Consider the following 16,092-nt stretch of genomic DNA (forward strand, 5'->3'; position numbering starts at 1 on the left):
GAGAAAAAAAACACAAGAATAAGTCCAGGAGGATTTCAGACTCAGAGGCCATGCCATCCATTCTCCCAGATTCCTTAAACGCATAACTTTATTAAATCATTTTCGGAACACTTTTGACTGCTTTCTAAGCTCCCCTCATGGTTTTGAAGTCATCAGTGGCTTTAAATAACTCAGGCCGTATTATAGCCATGAAATATGGCTTCTCTCAGGGTAAAGCCAGTTATCCTTGGGCGGAAAAGTGATTTGACAGAGTAACACCTCAAGTTGCCTTCCAAAGTAACACACTCCATATATTTCTCGATGAGCTGCTGCATGAATTTCACTGAAAGGCATCCAAAATCAACCTTCAACTGTCCCTCAAATGACCCGCCTCCAGACTCATCGAGTGACGCCATATAAAGCATCTTCTTGAATTGTTTGCTAGTTGAGCTTTTCCAGCAGATAAAAACTTTACACATTCATCAGACTCGCTGCTGAACAAGATGCATAAACTGATTGTTGCTCTTGGCTAGAATGAGAAGTTCTTAACGAACTACCCTCTGAGGAATTCATCACTGCTGTACAGGCGCTCCTTAGGTTGTTTTTTTTTTTTTTAAGCGAGCAGGTGCTGGTCATCACCTGTAATAGGCTGTGGAGGGGTTACAGAATATGCCAAACCTCTATCGCAATTAAAAGCAGAGGAAGAAGCTCTTGCACGTTGCCTTTAAGGATCTCATGTGTGTCTATTCTCATGGGAGCCCTTTCAATGCTTTCGCTACTTGCCCTCCTCCTCTGCTAAGTTTCATCTCTCAAATGGGGTACTGGCTGTTAGCAGCTTCTCACTATCTCTCATTAAAGGCTAGGTCAACCCAGCTGGCATGTTTTGTTTTACCAAGCCTCCTTTTAGGGTTCAGTGTAACTTTTTACTTTAGTTTTTCCTTTTTTTCTCTTTTTTCTTGGTGCAGAATGAGCCAGAAACTCAAAAATTGTAGTATTTTGCACTTCACAAGGGATTGGTCTCATTTACAGTACCCTAAGTTTATTTCTTTACTTTCAATTCAAGCTTCTACTTATCGAGCCGCTGCATTGTTAAACGAGCAGCCTTTGGAAACGTCCCTGCACGCAGGGCTGCATTTATCTCAGTTATTTCAGTAGGAGGCACGAGAGCTGTGCAAATCTTAAAACATCTAGACAGGATCAAATCTCTGATGCCTCACCTGGAGCGAGAAAAGTTGAAATAACAAATGTAAGTGTGAGGGGAGGGAGAAGAGAAAGGGGAGGGAGGGGGTAAAAGAGGCCGGCTAGTTTTGATGCATGTCAGGGTGGCCAGTGCTGCAACGCAGGGTCAGAAGGGGGTAGAATGCGTTTGAGGTAGAAATAAAGCCTTATTGCTTCGTGGATCTCTACCGCAGCTAGAAGCCACACTCAGTCATTCTCATGAAGTGTGACCTCCATACACTATTAAATCTCCTTTTACTCTCTTAGATTTTTCTGTAACCATAGAGGTGAATGAATTACCCGAAGGCAGTCAGGTATGTGGCAGGAGTGACATCTCTCTGATGCTTGAAACACATGACCCACTAGTGAGATATTGATAGAGCCGCTCTAAAATCAAACATATTTTATTCCATCGTCCACACGCGTCACTTAAGGTATGACTTTTTAGAGGTCAAGCTATTTTTGTCGAGCCGCAGCGTACGGTGGGCTCGTAGGTCCGTTTCTCAATCCTTGGCACGACGCCCAGAGCGGGACTAAAGTGCAATGACTCCTTAAAGTGGCATACAGTAAATAATGAAAATGCAGTGAATATAAGATGTGTTTGCATTAATCTGGACAGAAAGATGAGCACTTTGGGCACATGAAGAGCCATTTAAGTGGGGCGTGGGGGGGTGTAATGGTCCCTCGTGGACGCACATGGGAACTGGCGCTGGAGCTGGCCGAGCTGCCTGTGCCTATGGCGTGGGAGTCTACGTGCGTTTGGCGGCTCGTGCACGACAGGCCTCAATAGCTGAGCAGAGTGATGGATGATGCTGAGGAAGAACAGCGAGTGGAGCGTTTCATGCAGTTGTCCAGGCACGCCAGGAAAGAGAGGTAGAAAGAAAGAATGAAAGGGGGAAGCGAGAGAGAGAAAGAGAGCGAGTCAGAGGGAGAAATAGCAGGAAAAAACAGAAGGGAAAAAGCGTGACAGGAAATCTGGGCATCTGCAGGACAGAGATAGGGTCACATCTCGACCGTTTATCAAAGAGGAAAGCAGATTTCACAGCTGATGGGTCGGCCGTGGCAGGTTTGTAGACCCCAGGGGCTCAGCTTGGCATGAGGGACTGGAGTTGTAGTTATTGCTGTTGCAGACCTGTTAACACAATCACACTGCACTGTGTTAAACACTGTTAAATGTTCTCTTGTATCACTCTTAGATCATTTGCAGGCTGTATAAAGTTGAACCCAAATATAGAACCAGTTTATTTGATATTTTTTAAAAAATGTCATATGGTTTTATTATGATGGTTAAACTGCACTGCAAGACAGATGATAGTCTGGCCTGTAAACTAAGCATCAGACAGGACACTTTGCAAAGTAGAGGTGGACGGATTGATCCAAATATCGACAGTACCGATACCAATGTTGGTACTGATATTGGATCGATGCGCGATACGATCAATACTTTGTGTCTCTCCACTAAGTTCAGTATGCAGCTCACTGGATTGTGTTAAATGCATTATGTATTTGGAATAAAAAATATAAAGATATACCTCAAAAATCAGGTATGAAGAAGGTCTGAATTGCATCTATTTCATTTCCATTTCAGAATGCATGAAAAGCTGAAAGGTGTGTTTTGTTGTGCTAAGTGAACATTGTGGACATTCACAGTGATTGAGTGGTGATTGAAATGTGTTCAATATTTGCAAATTGATGATGATTCATCTTATAAATCATGTCTTTTAGATTAAAAGTATCCGTATTGGTATTGGTCTCAGAAATACTGGCCCTGTATTGGCTTGGTATCAGATCGATACCAAAATTTGCACCATTGCAAAACAAGTGAAGGCAGAAGCGGAAGGGGTCAAACTGAGTAATGGACAAAAAGTAAAACAGGAGAAATAATCTAAAAAAGAATAAAGCACCCGAGAGTTGGCTCAGAGCTCCTGTTGTTAGCTGCTTTGCCCGCTCTGTTCCTCTTCCTCCTCCTCTCCTCCTCTCTCCTCTCTCTCTGACTGATGAAGCTGCCAGAGCGCCGTCTCATCCCTCACTTCTCTCACTGATCAATCAGACCATTAGACTCCAATTACAGCCGCAGCCCTGGTGCAGGTGAGCGACGAGCACATTCAGCCGCCTGCCGACAACGCCTCCACCCGGCTTTCTCACACTCTCCAAATTAACGCAAATTAATAGTGACACTCAGACATAAATGTCTGCAATCGGGGGGCTAAATTAACAGTCTGGGTCGAAGCTATTGAGTAGCAGGTGTCTTTAAAAGCGGTAATTACCTATGCTGGACAGAACCGGGAGGAGAAGGTGGCCCACGGTTTGCCTGGAGTAAGAGGCCTGGCCCCGGTGAGCCTGGCTTCCATTGTAGGTGTTAATAATTGATTGGGAGGCAGGCTATTAATGAGCAGCAGATTTAGAGCTCTGTTGTAAATGTGTGTTGATGAGGGTGTTGCCGCCTCTTGTACAATGCCATACCAATGCTAATTACTGGGGCTTAGTCAAGGTGCAACTGTAATGAGTCTGGATTCAATAGAATTCTGCTCTTTATGTGTTTTGAGGGCCTTTTAGTACAAATTACACAGTAATTAAAATGCATAAGACTTGCCTAATTAAAGTTTAAGATCTGTCGGGAAGTTGTGTTTTTTTTTTCTTTTTAATCTTGCTTTCTATCTTAATATTGTCGTATGCTGTGAGCTTAGGTTTATGATACAAACATATCTGCTACTGTAATCTCTGTTTCATACAAGGTCCTTAATACAAAGAGAACGATTTCAAAGACTGCAGGCAACAAGGACATTATAAAAGTCAATAAGCGCTACAGGCTAATTAAGCACAACAAGAATAGAGCCCGATGTTATAACATTACCCTTGAAACATACATCATTGGAATCATTCTGATACAGTGTTTCGTATGTATATCTACAACATCTGAGCCTCGGTGGAATTGTTCTTTTTAACCTCTAGATTAAAAGCACCTCAAGGAAACAGCTAGCATTGGAGAACTATTAAGTGCGGGCAAGACAACTTCTATTACTCTTTCTTTTGCCTTATTCTGTCATTTAGAGCTGTTAGAGGCACAAAATGAAGTCTTAATTAATTCTTTTATGTCCGCTGGTGTCAAGTCTCACACTGAATCCGGGTCAAAAATCATATTTCAGTTTTAAAAAGATTGTATGAGAACATAGCGTTGAATGCCTGTGCGCTTACACATGGCGCCATGTTTGAGTACACTTGAGTGTGTGTGTGTGCGTTTAGGTCATAGCGTTTGCGCGTTTGTGAATGTGCTGGTGTGTGGGAGGGCGCGTGCATGCGCCGGAGACTGCGCGCCACTTTTGGCTGTGAACAGAGAGCTTTAGCTTGTAACTACAGAAGAGCAAAAATGTCAAGATACTGTCCTAATTTTCACCTGGGACAGAGAGAGGCAGAGGCTGTCAACCGATGGAGTGTGATTATTGTGTAATTTAGTACAAGGGTAGGAATATGTGGCTGTGCAACCAAACAAAAAAAAAAAGAAGAAGCAAAAAAAAAAATGCTCCTGAAATTATTCAGCCCATCACTCAAGCCATTTATCTCACCCCTTTTGCCCACCCTCTCCCTCCAATATGTTTATTGTTAGCTACCCCTAAACTTTAACAAGTGGTGGTGGATTTTTCTGTTTCAGAAATTATATTTTTCTTCTTGTCATTGCTTCATTAATCAAGAGGAGGCATTCTGAAAAATGTTTTGTTTTGGAGGCTGCAATCTATTTTGTGTGTGTGTGTGTGTTGTAGTTAATCTGCGCCCGTGGCAGGTTTCCCCTCCGAAACGCAGCGCTAAGCAGCGGTATCGCAGGCCTATTGTTGTAGCCTCTGTCATAGCAAGGAGAGCCTGATGCAGGCCTGGGCTCGCCTGATAAGGAAAAGAGGATTCAACATGGCTGGAAAGGAGAATCAGTGGGACTTGAGAGTGGAGTACGGATGGGGCAGATGCGCTCGCACACACACGCATGCAGACGCACACACACACACACACACACACACACATACGTGCAAAGTCCCACAAACATACAGAATGATGCACGCGTGTTCTACACACATGCAGTCACACATGAGCCGACACACGTACACAAACACACACATACAAATCATCACCATCATCACACTGGCACATGCCCAGGCAATTATTTACAGTAACATCCAATTACATATGCAAGAAGGCACCCCAGGATAGGACCTCTCTGTAGCTTAGCTGCTAAATCACATACACACATTCACACGCAGCCTCAGATATGCATGCACACAAACAAACAAACTATTAAAAAAAAAATAAGAAAAAGAATCAGAAGTCATTTATGTTTGCATTTAAAGGTGGCCGGCACTTTCTATCTGAAAGTCACACTGTCTTGGATATGGTTTGTGAAACGGCCGACATTATCGGGACTAACAGGATTTGAATTTCTGTGTTGGACACACAAATAATTTTGGCACGGAGAATGTGGCTTCATCTAATGAAATAATGGGCCCAAATTTTAGGCGGAGAACCAATTTGTGATTGCATGCATCAATTATTTCTTGGGTTTAAACCAATATCAGGGCTGGGGTCTCTTCAGATGGGTAGAATGGTAATTATCTGGCCTGTTTTCCCTTGCTCAATGTCATCCATATATTTATCGATGGCATTATCAATGGTTTTCATGTTCTTACATGAAAAGGACCAAACATCCAAGCTCGTTCCATTGAAGTAGCTTTTTAAATCGGGGCTTTTTAACACAGATCAACATGACATTGATGTCTGCTTGTGAGTCAAATGCAGAATGCAGAATTGGTTGCAGGCAGTGGCAGAAAAAACACACAACCATTGTTTTTTGGTGTGGTTTTTTTTTCCTATTATTTATATGTTTCCAAGGCTCTACTTTCAAACTTTCTTTGTGCTTTGCTGGAACTCATTGCCGCCCACAGCTCCATGCATTAGCCGTGAAGCACTCAGTCAGTCAGCTAGTCAGAGCTATTATGGCCACAGCTGAGCTCCTCTGTTTGCGAGATAATACATGGTTGACTTGATCTACAAGTGAACCTGACATTTTGCTGTCTTTACATCACAACACAACTACCCAAACTGATATGGCAGGTCCCCTGATAAGCAGAGCAGGACTCAGTGATTTGCTTTGTGCTCGCTTTAATGGCTGCATGGCTCCCTCAAACATGCCAAGGATACTGCGACTTCCTCAAAACACAGATCCATTTGCAGCATAATTTATTCCACTTTTGGCGGAGGTGCATTTCGACAAATATAGCACATCTGGTTTTGAAATGGTAAAAAGTCTTTTTTTTTTTTTTATGTCTGAATAGATTATTGCTTTGTTGGAGTTACCGCAGAAGCTGCTGGAATATGTTTTTCTCATATTCTTTAACTTCAATATCAGCTACCACCTCAGTTTGCAAATTAAGAGTGCCTTTATGTTACTACCACTGTTCCAGAGGGAAAAGTCATACTTTTTATTACACCACACAGTGGAGGCATCTGTTTTTAATAGTCTTACAAGTGGTATTACAGTACAGAAGTATTATTAGCATGTAATCTAATTTAGAAAATTAAGAAAAAAGGTTTCATTGGAAGAAATGCAGTTATATATGCTAGCAAAAACCTACTGTGTGGGCAGTTTTTGCCAGGCCCAGTGTGCTTTGCTTATGAATTAAAACACAGGCAAGTGTGTTGATTGATCATTGTATTCTTTTTAATCTTCATTATATCACAGATGGCAAAAAAGGCAGAACGACATACAAATGGCTAATAAACACATAGTTTTAGAATTACTATTTGTGGAACACTAATTTACACATTAAAAGTGACCCCAAAGTGCAACAACAGTGTACACATAACACGCACGTACGTTGTTTTGTGATCAGCCTCTACACATAATACTCATCGTTCAAAAAAGCATTATTGATTTTGATAGTTCTGGTACCATTGACAGTTTTTACAGTTTTATCCAAGTTTTATACAGATCGATTGATTGGATCTCAAAGGGAACAGACATACATTGGCGCGATAAAGTGTTTAGGCAAAGACAACACACGTAAACACAAAATGCAGTTTCTAAATGAAGGTGTTTATTATTAAGCGGGGAAAAAATCCAAGCCTACATGGCCCCGTGTGAAAAAGTGATTTCACACCCCTGTACAGGCATACGCTACGCAGTCTTAATCTTTCAAATTCAGGTCTTCTACCAGAGGCCTGGGAGCTTGAGGGTCCTGCACAGTATATTTGCTGGTCCTAGGACTGCACTCTTCTGGGCAGAGATCTCAGATGTCGCTCCTGGGATGTGCTGGAGCCACTTGCCCAGTTTCGGGGGTCACTGCCCTGAGTGCTTCGATTACCTTGGGGTTAAAGTTTAAACTGTTTCAAGCTCATTATAATTGTTATTTGCAAAGTAGAAAACCAGGGGCACATTTTGCACACACACACAAAGGTAGAAACAATCTCTACTGTCCATGCTGATAAAACTTATTTTACAACGCAGGAAAAGTGCAGGATTTCCTTCTGAAAGGCACTTTTTACTGTTTACTGTTCTGCTAGTAACAATATGTAATGTTAAGTGATTCATCACTCAGAAGACCATGTGCTAATATTGACTGAGTGATATTATTTAAGTAGGATGTTGCATGATGAACTGAAGTGGTGCTTTATTTCAAGCAAAGGACTAAGATACCGTCTCCTCTGTCTCGTGCTGCAGCAGCATGGTGGCTGTCACATTAATAAATGTTTCTTTGAAACTATTAACCTGTAGATGTATATGTGTGGGTTCAAGAACATCCATGTTTTGGGATTTTAATTCCCGACAGATTATTGCACAAAACAAATTCCTCATTCTGTCTTATCCTTTTTTGGCATTTGGTTTAAAGTTAAAACACAGCAGAAATTGATTTTGACTGTTCTCCAGGTCTCACGCTTAAAAACATTATTCTACATAATGGCATGACTTCATCCTTGCAGACAATCCAGATGTGATTGCTCTGCTATAACTGCATACTACAGCTGTAATGCATAGACAGGTAGCTGTCATCCTCGAAGAGCCTGCTCAGTCACTGTTCCGTGCAGCAGAGCAGGCATCAGTGATACTCAAAGGACCAGTGAAGCTCCAGGTCCTGGGGGGCCACTTTTCACACCCGCAGGGCTCAGGGGTGAGCTGGGTATCCATGTCCTTCCTCGCAGCTCTCTGGGTGTTTGCTGTCTTCCAGTGGCCCATCAGGGAGGCACTGTCTGGATATCAAACTGTCACACTGTGGAGTTGTAGTATCTGCATGCTTGTGGTGTCTGTATGTCGTAACCACACACAAACAGCTTGATATGAACATTAACATTCATGAACAACTGTTCCATTTGGGATAGCATAAGTCATTCACTATCATTTACACACTTATCTCGAGAGTTTTCTGAATTTGAACGACTGCTTGTAGCAGATTTAGGGAGATGCTTCTTTACCTGAGATGTACCCTGCTTTAAAGCAAGTACCCAGCAAGTAAACAAGACTGATTTCCAGTCTTTACAGAATAGTCGGCCAGGCATCGACAGTGAAGCTCACAAGTCCCTGGCTTCACACATATCGCCTTGTTTTACAGTGCGCAATATGTCTTCCCAAATGAATGATTATCCAACACTTCAATACACAACAGACCTCCATTGCAGCAAAGGCGCAAGACAAAGAACAAGAAGGAAGGAGGAAAAAGAAAGAATCATGGAACAAAGTTGAGTGGTGCCAGCTGCTTTGCCATCTGTCACTGTCATGGCTGTAACTTGTGATATGTTGAAACAACTTTCCTGTGAAGTGCTGGAGATAATCCTCGATTGTTTCCATTTGCAAGCCCCTGATAGTCCTCTTGGTATTCCAGTACTAAGTGAGTTCAAATTGAGGTTTGATGGCAGTTGCTGATGGCTGCCCAGTCCCTCCAACAGTTGTAGAAATTATATCCTTGTTGTCCCTTTTTAAGGAGGTTTTAGTTTGAGCTCCTTGTTAGAAGGCGAGGATAACGAGACTCTGAAATCATACATTATTCAAAACAAACTGCTTTCTCTTCTCTTTCCTCTTGGTCAAATTGGCAGGGGAAGTGGAGGAAACACAGAGGCTCAGTTGCTTCACCTCCTTTAGAGAAAGGACGGACACCCTACAGGGAGGCAAACCCCTGCTGGTAGACCTTGATAAGTCCTCGCCGTCCCCTGTCCTGGCCTTAGCCCTCTGATCTTCAGCCTGGTTGGCTCGGGGCCTACCAAAGACGAAGCCCTGTCAAAATGACTGGGCGGATGAGTAACCAAGCAGAAAAATCCAACTCTTCTGACAAAAAAATGAAAAGAAGAGCAAAAAAACCCAACAATGAAAGGTTAGATAAGAAAACTGATAGGTAGTAGAGGAAATAAAGGTCTGGCTAGTGTCCATTCTCTCCCTGTTGGTCCAGCAGCTCCTCATTAGATGGACGCGTATGAGGCTGTCAAAGCAGAAATATTATACCGCGGGGTCGTCAGCAAACTAATTGGGTAACAAAGACCATTTCCAGCTCGAGAAACCCCTCTTTTAACAGTCCGTGTGCTGAGACTCTGATAAGAGAGTTCACGTCTAATGCATTTAGTGAAGGGCAAGTTCATCATCTTTATCTTATGTACTCAACTTGGTGTAAATATTGTTGTTTTTTTACTCGTTTCTCTCGAGTGCATGTAAGGATCAAACTATTGAACACTGCGGCAGCGTGCAGGTGATCAGGTTGTATGCAAATCTCAGATACCTTTGTTCTTTGTGTTCACTGTTAGAACAAAGTTAGTGAGGCTTGTGTTTCTTCACTTGATTCTTAATCTCCGCTCATTTTTTATGTATTGCGTTTTCCCTTCTGCTTATTATAGTTATTATTTGGTACACTTGGATATAGAGAAACCTCACTTTACCAATCAGGAGGCCGCACAGAATGAAAGAGACTTCTGAAATATAAAATCACATACAGTAGATGCTAAGCTAATGCATCATGAAATTTATAACTCCACCAGAGAAGAGAGGGGAGTTCAAAAGAATATTAAAATCCAGTACCTAAAGGGGGGCACGAGGGTTTATCTAAAGTCAGGGGCTTCGTTCAAGCCTACTATTTTATTGTTTGTCTTTATTTGCTGCCTCTGACTGATCCTAGTCTTCCATGTGTGGTTATGAGAGCAGGGATTTGTTGTGACCCCATTGACAGATTGACTCCCGAGTTCCCCTTTTCTTCCTCTTTGAAGAAATCCCCCCATCCGCATGTTTATTCCCAACAGAGAAAGAGGTGGATCTGTCCAGAGAATATGCCACCTGCCACCTTGACCCCCAGGGGCCTTGGTAATATCCATACAGGTGAACATTACTGGCTCCAGGTTCTCTATTATGTTCCCTCACACAGCTTCTTGCTGCTCGGGGAGTCAGACCTAACTCACATGCAAAAGATCAAACAAGTCCTTGCCAATTGAATTCAAATGGGAAATTTTTGAGTAATTCAAACAGTGAGTAGTGAAGCGACAGGGCTGCTCTGTCCCCTGACCAAAGCCAAACACAAGGAGTACACGTGTGTGTGTATATGTGAGCCCTACCTCCAAGACATGATTAAGTCCCGGAGCACATGCATTACAAATTCCACTTTTCCTTGTTTACATCTTCAAATATTTCTCGAGACATATGCATAATACGGAGTTACGGCAGCACACGCGCATTTACTCGTGAAGTTGAATTACACGTTCGCCACTACAAAGAAAGTTGGAGACATTGTAGTTTTGATGCTGAAGGGCTGGGGAAGTGAAGACGTTTTATATACAGTATGTGATGAGGGCGGGCGACATGCTGATGTTAAAGGAAAGTGGGTTAGGAAAGGAAAGGAAAGGAAAGGAAAGGAAGCCAGTGACATGAAAGAAAAGAAAATGTAATGAAAGAAATGAAGGATGAGAAGGGAGGGCTGGAGAAAGGGGGTTGCTCGTCTTCAGGGCAGGTACAGCTTACACTAAACTGTTTGGCTTTAGAGTTGAAGCACCTCAACATGCCTGAAGGTCTTGAAGAATAGAGAATTGATGTGTCCCCTCTACCCCACCCACCCACCCTTCTGAATCTCTATTCTTCACTTCTAACCCCTCTGATTGAGCAAGAAGCAGATTCATTTAAAAATAAACAGAATAGGGTGTAGATGTGCTATTTGTAATTTAGCATTGCTTCCCAATCAACATCCAGAGCAGCCAGTCATCAGTTTCTTCATATTGTGGCTTAATAAAAGCAACTGAACATACAGTAATCATGCAATGCCACCCATAGTCAGTATAAATACAGACCCCATGTGCATTTCAATGGAGCGAAGTAAGTAATAGCTAATGCAGCACATGAACTTTGATGCTTACAGTCCAGTCAGCAGGATAAAAGGTGATTTAAATGAGAAAATATTTATTTCCCATAGCGGCGCCATGATAGCGGCCAGCCAAATAAAGGCACATGCGCACAGTGATGGGTGTCCCTTTAAAGATTCCGGGAACAGCAGTGACTCTCTCAGTTTAATCGATTTTAAAATGAAAAGTCAATTTAACAAAGTTGAAAAGAGAAAGATGGGCTAAGGGAAGAAAAAAGCATTCTCTTGCACTCAAGCAGTAAACTAACTGCCGCACAGAGCAGGCAGAGATTTCAGCTGAATTATCTCCCACCTCACATTTGCTCTTAGGCAAGCAGTTTAAAAGCCAGGCGATTGAGCCAGTGATCCAATTTGAAATGCAGAAATGATTAGAGCAGCTTGCCTCATTTCATATCGAAATTCTCTGATTTATGACAGGGCACCAGCCAAGATCTATCTCTAAGGGGAATTAGTGTGCAATTCCTGCATATTTCTGTTATTTAGCCTCCCAATAGAAGATGCTATAGCCTGAGAGGGAGGGGGGGGGGGGGGGGGGGATGAAAGCTGTATGTAGGTATCTTTTCATTTCAGCAGATGTAACCATAGCCATTTAGAAGAGGGGGAGAATGACACAAAAGCAGACTTGAAAAATGGAGGTATTTCCCACTTTATTGTGGATGTAGACAGAGAATCTTATTTCAGGGCGCAATGAAAAAATATGCAGCACCTAACTAAGCATGTACACAGCTTTTTTGCCAGTGTGGATAGCGGCGGGCGAACACAGGCTGTGAGGTTAGCTCCGGACGTTTTTTTTTTTTTTTTTTAAATTCAAACAAAAAAAAAAAAGACCCTTGCAACCCATCCATCCTTGAGGCTAAGAAAATATTAATACGCAGAGCGATAACGAGGGCTAGAGGAAAATCTCCCTTAATGAAATTTCCAGTTGACCACATGCAATTTGTTTCATCGCAGTGAACAACTAATTGCAATGGACGTTATCAAGGTGTGAGTGTGCTGTCTGCTGTAAACTGACTGGTAAAACAGGTACAAATCCTTTATCCTCACTCCCATGTTAGAAACAGAGAACATATAAACTCGACATAACCCATACGTAAGCTTGTATCTTTATATATATATTTATATATTTAGGCTGCAAATATAGTACCGCAAAGGGCACTTTTAAAATGATTTGGGCACGCGTTGCCAGGTCAACAGTGGTCAGATGTAATGTGGGGATGAGAAAATGCCGTCATCAGTTATTCAGGAGCAAAAGAGGGGGAAAAAAAAGATGGAAATAAAAAACAATTGTTGAAACAAGGCTTTTACTGTGAAAAAGAGGGCAAGGTTCAAAAATACTCAGAGTGATTTGACTGGAATATTTCCACTAGTGTTTTCATTTGGAAATGGCACTACTTTGGCACCGAGTGGGCGTTGAAAGATGAATGCATAAAGCCGGTATATGTCTTGAGATATTCAGACGGAGCGGTTTTGATCTCTCAGTTGTCTAAATCCTGCAGCTGTGGGATCAAGACGGATACAGTGCCAGTCGGTGACCTTGGTGGAGGGAGGGAGGTGGTGGTGGTGGAGGGGGTGGGCGTGCGAGTGCGATGAGGAAAATAATCATTCCCACCGCGGTTTGTATCGATTTCACCTGCCCTGACCATGAAACGGGTTAAGAGTAGCCAGTGGTGGTGAAATGGTCAGCGGCGATATCATTAGCTTGTTGTTTACACAGGGAAGCAGGGAGTTAGGAGAAGGCTGAGTGTCACAAGACACTTTCTTCTTCACCTCCTTCAGCTGATCAGAGGATCATGGTATCAAGGAGGGATTAGTAGCGACTTGGGATTTGTGTGATTGGTTAATTTATTGCGGTGATGGCAGGTCTTTCATCTATGGCAACATTTAATCAGCGCAGCCACAGAGGCTATTACAGGTTAGCTCCTTTCTGGAGTCAGTCCGGCTGTGCCATCAGCTCTATCACAATTCCCCTGAAATTTCCAAATTATCTGGAACAGGCTTTAGCTTCTCAGTAATAAAAATTAGAACAGATTCCCGATAGAAGCTTTTGCTCACACAGGGCCAATTATAAATAGTACAGCCCTGCCTTGGAAGAAGGAAAAAGGGGAAGGAGGGGAGGAAAAAAAAATCCAAGTCTGAGAGATGTGCGCGGAACTTATCGTTCAGCCCCTGCTCCGCTCTGATCCAAATCCGTGTGGCTGAAAATTTATATTAGATTTTATCACAGGGGCCTAAGTCTAGAAAAATCAATGAAGGTTATCTTTTATGTTGCAGCAACTTGTGGAAATATTGATTTTCATTTTATAGCGAATTTGGAGCATCAGTTTGTAATCACTTCCTCGCTGACTACACTGTTTTGGTCACTGTATCTCTTACACGAGGAACGGTAACAGAGCTCAGAGGAAGGAAGAAAAAAAAATAAAAATACCGGGAGAGTATTGAAACCACTGGAGTGAAAGCAGACGGTGGATAAACCGTAACACACTACACAGAGAGGAAGGCCGGGGAGGGGGTGGGGGGGTGGGTTACAGGCTCTGACAGGGATGATAGTCAGTAAACTGATATTGTATCTGTATAAACACAACACATCGAACGTTAACCTGTTAATAATATTTAGTCTTAATTACAAAAATATGTGTAGTCCAGGCATGAAAAATAACAGAAAATAACAAAAATGCTTTAGAGGAATTGGGGAAAAAGTAAGATCAGCAACTTTTCTTTCTTTTTTTACTAGCCAACAGGGGTCAGCATATTTTCCAGTTCCCCCTCAGTGTGCTGTTTTGGGCAGGAAAAAGCCTCCCTACGTCACATCCCCCCCTTTTTTCTCTTTTTTTTATGGCTGGCATCTCTGTGAGGAGTTTGTTTCCGTACAGCCAGTCCATCTCTGAGTCCCTAGCTCGAGGGAAAATTGCAATTTTCTGCCTGTCAATCTGCGTGTTTTTTTCCCTCTTCTGGCCTCGGCCACTTAGGCCAACTGATCCAGTTGTACCAATGTTTTCATTTGCATTTGCAGAGACGCTCCTCGCTGCGGTGACGCCGCTGTGTCTTAATCCTAAATTTGTTGTGCGTGCGGTCGTTCTTGTGCGCTTCTTTGTCTTTGCGGGGGCTGCTACACGCAGGCTGCTTACAAAGCGCATATTGTCACTATAGATGCTTTATGTAAATCTGCACTGAGACTGGCTGTCAGGGGCTTGTTGCTGCTCACTTTGCAAGAAAAAGGGGAACCAAAGCGAATAGTTGACAGTGACAATTAAATCAAAGCTAATGCATCGCAAGTTTCTATTACAGCGGGAACCAGAGGAACAATTGCGATTACTGCCACAAGTCTTAACAAATTGTGATGGTATTTCTAACGTAACATGGGAAGATGTGTCGTTAATATGGCCGCTTTGTCTCTGCTGGCTACATTAAGAGCAGCTGGAATATCATGAATTCCCAGAGGTGCAGGAGGATGGCAGAGAGGCCTCTCGCTGCTGAATAAGAGATGGCTCCAGTCTGGAGATCTGAGAAAGGGTTAATCTGATTTCCATTTCAGATAGTCGTCCTAGCAACAATCGGCCTGGTCTGCTCTGCTCCTTTGACAGGGGTGTGAGATTTTCAGGTTAGCCAGATAGAAGACTTTATTGTGAGGCTAATTTGAAATGTGAAATTGCGGACGACTTAAATTACAGAGGTCCTCTCTCTCGCTCCCTCTCTCTCTGTCTCTCTCTCTCATCTGCTGCCAGGACGGGATAAAGAGATGCCAGGAGAAGGAATAAGAATATCAACAGACACAATTTGCTGTCTGTGTTTGATCAGTTTTGCCGGTGTAGTTTGCCAATGTGCGAAGCTATATATATATAAAGAGAGAGGGACTATTTCGAAATCTGTCTCTATTGAGTGTCTGCGTTTGTCTTCGTCATTTTGCAGACAAGATCCAAACAGATTCCTATCAGCTCTCTCTGAGATGTATTTGCCATTTGTAAATAATGCTCTCTCGCTCTAAAAAAACATAAAAAATAAATAAATAGAAATCCATGTCCTCCAGCCTCTGACTAGATGAGTTCATGGAAAGAGAAATGGGCGGGTGGACGAGTAGGAGGAAGAGGAGGGGGCATGCAGACACACTGCCGGAGCACAGTGCTCATCTCTTGTGCATATCTGTGCCAATTCAGACCTTTAACATGCTCAAGTGACATTTGCATTTATCCTTGAAGGTTGCTGCCTCTTGCGGGGGAGAAATAAGTGAAAAGTGCGCGAGAGGGCTGGTATTTTGCTTTTGCATTAGGCAGATGGACAGTGTCCTGTCACCGGCCGCCTCAGATGGGGAAAAAGAAATGAAGTGTCGAGATTGCAGCCCAACCTATTTTCTCTTAGCTAAACTGTTTTCTGTAGGCTCCTAATGAAGGGGAGGCCCCGGGGTTCAAAAGAAATGGCCTTAAAATAGTGACATTCTGCCTTTGAGTAATAGGCTACTGTACCCAGCTGCCTGAGATGTTGCAACAGCCCCTCCACCACCTCCATACACACACAACATATGCACGACACCACCAACGCA

At 42.8% G+C, this 16,092-nt stretch overlaps 1 protein-coding gene across 1 annotated transcript in view; it reads left to right on the forward strand.

Moving 5' to 3' along the window:
* zfpm2a (zinc finger protein, FOG family member 2a) overlaps positions 1-16,092 on the forward strand; it is a 120,070-nt gene that overhangs the window by 58,133 nt on the left and 45,845 nt on the right. The window lies entirely within an intron of this gene.

Source organism: Neolamprologus brichardi, chromosome 11, assembly GCF_056152115.1.
Source record: "Neolamprologus brichardi isolate AB-2024 chromosome 11, ASM5615211v1, whole genome shotgun sequence".
Classification (NCBI taxonomy): domain Eukaryota; kingdom Metazoa; phylum Chordata; class Actinopteri; order Cichliformes; family Cichlidae; genus Neolamprologus; species Neolamprologus brichardi.